Source organism: Henckelia pumila, chromosome 1, assembly GCF_033568475.1.
Source record: "Henckelia pumila isolate YLH828 chromosome 1, ASM3356847v2, whole genome shotgun sequence".
In the NCBI taxonomy this organism is placed as follows: domain Eukaryota; kingdom Viridiplantae; phylum Streptophyta; class Magnoliopsida; order Lamiales; family Gesneriaceae; genus Henckelia; species Henckelia pumila.
This window is the reverse complement of record NC_133120.1, coordinates 108,509,894-108,515,893: the sequence shown is the minus strand read 5'-3', so window position 1 is coordinate 108,515,893 and position 6,000 is coordinate 108,509,894.

Here is a 6,000-nt window from a genome sequence, read left to right as displayed (position 1 = left end):
ATCAGAGCATAAAGATGCCTTGAGTTGACATTAGAAGATTGAGAACGGGGTAGATCGAGTCCTCTTGATTTAATTTTCGCATGAGATTGATTCCATTACATTACTACATGAATTTCATGAGAGCATGCTTTACAACTTTAAGATTATGTGACTACTTGATACTTTGAATAAATTGTAAAGCATGTCATGATTGAACAGCGAATCAGAACGATTCCCTTTATGAGAATTTCAAGAATGAATCAGAATGATTCTAGATAAGAATTGAGTATGATTGAATTGAAAGAGCAGAAAATGAGAGATATTGAAATGATATTTTGATATCTTAATTGTTTATACATTGATATTCTATTAACAAAGAATGACTCCTCGAAGTAGGGGTGGGCAATCGGATCGGGTATTTTGGGTCCCGACCCGACCCGAACCCAATCAGATACGAAAATCGGGTTGTTCGGGTTTTTAATCGGGTTCGGGTAGTAACCGAACCCGACTAATATTAAGTCGGTTCGGTTTCGGGTAGCAAACTGCTACCCGAATTATCCGATCGGGTACCCGACTACCCGATTTTTATTACTTTATTTAAAAATATAAAAATTAAATGGGCTATTGGTTTGGACTTTTATTATGAGGCCCATTATTTTAGTACAAAATATGCATGATTTGGTGAATGAGGGAAGGACAGTGTCCTTATTCTTCCATGAGAAAAAGTTTGTATCCATTTTGATTATTTTTATTTTTTAAAAATTAATTTTTTTGTTTTTTTTAAAAAAACAGGTTACCCGAACCCGACCCGAACCGAACCCGACTTAATCGGTTACCCGAAGAGTCGGGTACCCGTTGTTATCGGTTCAGTTTCGGGTAGTATAAAATACTACCCGACTAATCGGGTACCCGACCCGAACTACCCGAAACCCGAACTACCCGACCCGTGCCCACCCCTACCTCGAAGGACAAGAAATAATCCTATTACAGAGGAAGCAACTCGGACTGAGGAAGTCCCACGAACAGTAGGAATACCTCAAACTGAACAGGACAGTGCTGCAGCCGACCCTATGGATACTACTCCAACGCCGATGAAGGTATTATTGAAAAGGTTCCAATCCTTTAAGCCACCAACCCTGAAAGGAACAGAAAATCCCATAGAATGTGAAAGTTGGCTTGAAGACATCGAACAACTGTTTGAGTCGTTGGACTATTCTGACGAACGAAGGGTCCTACTGATTTTTCATCAATTACTTGATGTAGCCAAGAGTTGGTGGGTGACAACTAAGAAAGCTTTGGAATCGAGATACCTTAATCACTTGGAGTGTGTTTAAAACTGAATTTTACCAGAGGTTCTTTCCTATTTCTTACAGAAAAGACAAAGGGGCAGAATTTTCCAGTCTGAGACAGGATGAACTGAACATCGAGGACTATGTTGCTAAGTTCTCGAGCTTGCTGAGATTTTCTCCTCATATTGCGGAGAATGAAGATGCTAAGGCCGATCAATTCATAAATGGCCTTAATCCTGATATCTTTACCTTGGTCAATGCTGAGCGACCGAGTAATTTTGCTGATGCCCTTAATAAAGCCAAGGGAGAGAAGCGGGTATCATGAAACAGAGAGGGACTTCATTCATGCTTCAGTCCTTGAGACAGACATAGCCACCCCCTCAACCACAATTCTAGCAACAGAACATATATGAAGGAGGTGGTAGCAGTGGTGTTCGAAAGGAACGATTCAAGCCCAGAGGAAAACAGTTCAAGAGACAGGGAAATAACTCATCGAGTTTTAGTGGACCGAGATAGTATAGTTCGGTTCAGAGTTTAGGCAACTCAGGTGGGTACTGTAGCAAGTGTGGTGGAAGACATCCTAGTGATCAGTGCAGAGGAGTTTCAGGTGGCTGTAATATATGCCATCAGGTAGGACACTTTGCTAAGGTGTGTCCTAAACGTCGTTCTGAGATGTCGCAAGGTATAGGTTCTTCAAGACCTACCTCAAACTTCCAACCTCAGAACAGGCCAGATCAAAACAATCAAGGAGGAAGCCATAATGTGAATCAGCTTCCTAGACAACAAGCGAGGGTTTATGCACTCACTGAGGATCAAGCTCAGATTGCACCAGATGATGTGATAGCAGGTAAATGTTTTATTTCTGGTTATCTTGCTTATGTATTGATAGATACATGTGCATCTCATACATTCATAGCCGAGAGATTTATTGAGTTGCATTCTTTACCCTCTGAGCCTTTACCTTATGAAGTTGTTATTTCTTCACCGTTGGGTAAAGGAAATTTATCTTTGAAATTTACTAGAGGTTTTAAACTACAATTTGAAGGGAACATGATAGAATTTGATGGCATAGTGCTTGATCTGTCTGATTTTGACTGTATTATTGGCATTGATGTATTGAACAAGTACAGGGCTATAGTGGATTATTTCCACAAAGTTGTCAGATTTAGACCAGAGATGACGGACGACTGGAAATTCTTTGGTAAAGGTTCTAGAGCTAAGATCCATTTGATTTCAGTATTAACTATGACACGTTTACTGCAGAGAGGTGCCGAAGGATTCTTGGTCTATGCAGTAAATGTACTGAAATCTAGCCCAGAATTAGCAAACATTCCAATCGTGAAAGAATTTGCAGATGTGTTTCCAGATGAAATTTCGGGTTTTCCTCCAACCCGTGAGATTGAATTTGGTATTGAATTGGTGCCTGTTACTTTACCTATTTCGAAGGCTCCTTACAGAATGGCACCACTTGAACTTAAAGAACTCAAAGAGCAACTCGAAGATCTATTGGCCAAGGGATACATTAGACCGAGTGTGTCACCTTGGGGTGCTCCAGTGCTATTTGTAAGAAAGAAAGATGGGTCGACGAGATTATGTATCGACTATCGACAATTGAATAAAGCCACAGTAAAGAATAAGTACCCTTTGCCCCGAATAGATGATTTAATTGATCAATTACAGGGTTTTTCCATCTATTCGAAGATTGACTTACGATCTGGATATCATCAATTGAGGGTCAGAGAGGCAGATGTGCCCAAGACCGCATTTAGAACCAGGTATGGGCATTTTGAATTCCTGGTTATGCCTTTTGGAGTGACGAATGCTCCTGCTTTATTCATGGATTTAATGAACATAATTTTTCAGAAGTATGTTGACGAGTTCGTAGTGATATTTATTGATGATATTCTGATCTATTATAAGAATGATATTGAACATACAGAGAACTTGAGAATTATCTTGCAGATTTTGAGACAAGAACAGTTATATGCTAAGCTGTCCAAGTGCGAGTTTTGGTTGGACCGAGTTGTATTTCTTGGTCATGTGGTTTCGGGAGAAGGGATTGCAGTCGATCCCAGTAAAGTCGAGGCAGTAATTAACTGGCCTAGACCTATTTCTGTTCCTGAAATACGCAGTTTTATGGGTTTAGCAGGGTATTATCGCAGATTTATTGAGGGATTTTCCAGCATTGCGAAGCCAATTACCCAATTAACCCAAAAAAATGCTCCGTATGTTTGGACAGATGCCTGTGAGAAAAGCTTTGTTGAGTTGAAGAGGAGACTGACTAGTGCTCCTGTATTGACTATTCCATCAGGTACGGGTGGTTTTGTTGTTTATTGTGATGCGTCTCACAGAGGTTTGGGTTGTGTGCTTATGTAGAGAGGCCACGTGATAGCCTATGCATCAAGATAGCTGAAGCCACACGAGACCCGATATCCCGTACATGATCTTGAACTGGCAGCCATCGTTTTTGCCTTGAAAATTTGGCGCCATTATTTGTACGGTGAGACCTTTGAAATATTTTCTGATCATAAGAGTTTGAAATATTTATTCTCTCAGGCAAAACTGAACATGAGACAGAGGCGTTGGTTAGACTTGCTAAAAGATTTTGACTGTGAGATTATGTATTATCCAGGAAAGTCTAACGCAGTTGCCGAAGCCCTGAGTAGAAATATATGCAATTTGTCTCTGTTTACGATGGGTGTGTCTAGATTGATTAAGAATTTTTGTATTTTTGGTTTGGATTTTGAAACAGATATGCAATCGATCAGAATTTTTGCAATCCAAGCAGAACCAGAATTAATGATGAGAATTAAAGAAGCACAGAAATCCGATAAGAACATCCAGAGTTCAGTTGAGAAAGTCAAATCTGGACATCAGTCAGAATATCAGGTCAGTGATGATGGAATCTTGTTTGTAAATAACCGTATTGTTGTGCCAGACATTTCAGGATTAAGACAACAAATTCTACAAGAGGCGCATTGCAGTAAATTTAGTGTACACCCAGGTGGTAGAAAAATGTATAATGACTTGAAAAGTCAATACTGGTGGAAAAATATGAAAGCAGATGTGACAGAATTTGTATCCCGATGCTTAAACTGTCAGCAAGTGAAAGCAGAAAGAAAGAGACCGGGTGGTTTATTGCACAGTTTAGCAATTCCAGAGTGGAAATGGGATCAGATCAATATGGATTTTGTCACGAGACTACCAAAATCCTCGAGAGGATGCGATGCAATCTGGGTAGTTATTGATAGACTGACTAAGTCGGCATGCTTTATTCCTTATCAGATGACACACCGACATGATCAGATGGCCAACATTTACGTCAGAGATGTAGTGATATTACACGGTGTGCCAAAATCTATCATTTCAGATCGATACCCTAGATTCACTTCGCACTTTTGGCACAGTTTGCAAGAAGCTCTGGGTACTTGTTTACACTTAAGTTCAACTTATCATCCCCAGACAGACGGACAGTCAGAGCGAACTATCTAGACTTTAGAAGATATGCTGAGAGCTGTGGTACTAGATTTTGGTACCAGCTGGCAAGATTCGTTGCCACTTGTTGAATTTTCATATAATAACAGCTATCATGCAAGCATTGAGATGGATCCTTTTGAGGCGTTATATGGTAAGAAATGTAGATCTCCATTGTTTTTGGATGATCTTTCAGAAGTACCAATGACTGGACCAGATATGATCAGGGAGATGTCAAATAAGATAAAGTTGATTCAGTCAAGAATGAGAGCAGCACAAGACAGACAATCCAAGTATGCTAATGTCAGATGCAGGCCATTGAGCTTTGAACAAGGTGACCGTGTATTTTTGAAGATATCTCCTTTTCGAGGTACAGTCAGTTTTGGAAAAAGAGGTAAATTATCACCAAGGTACATTGGGCCATATGAGATTCTAGACAGAGTTGGTGACCTAGCATACAGATTAGCTCTCCCTCCAGCTCTATCGGGTATTCATGATGTATTCCACGTGTCTATGTTAAAGAAGTATCAACCAGATCCTTCCCACGTACTTCGACCAGATGAGGCAGAACTGGATGAGACTTTGAGCTACTTTGAACGACCGATAAAGATTATGGACAGGAAAGATAAGCAGCTCAGAAATAAGTTGATTCCTTTGGTTAAAGTACAGTGGAGCAGACACGGCGTGGATGAAGCAACTTGGGAATTAGAGCAGGATATGAGACAGAAATATCCTGAGCTTTTTGTTTGAATTTATTGCAGTGTAATTTCAGTTCAATGTAATTTATTGGGATATACTTGAGATTTCGAGGACGAAATCTTATTATTATTTTTTATTTTTGCACCTGAGGTCTCCACAACCTCTGTGTCTTCAGATCAACGGCCTGCGACTCACGTATATGAGTATACAAGGCTGGTTCAGCAAGTACTGATGAAACGCAAACTCCCTGCTGTCCCTTTTTATGTCGAAAAGTAAAACCTAAGGAACAACACTCCCCTACCACTCGCGCAACTGAGCTAGTACGAAGCAAACTAACATACACTTTACGGCTAAGAGCGTCCGCAACTGGATTAGAAGTGCCTGGATGGTACTTGATCTCGTAATCATAGTCCTTCAGCAAATCCATCCAACGTCGCTGCCTCATGTTCAACTCAGCCTGAGTGAACAAGTACTTCAAACTCTTATGGTCGGTGAAGATCTCGAACTTCTCACCGTACAAATAATGACGCCATATCTTAAGAGCAAAGACAATGGCTGC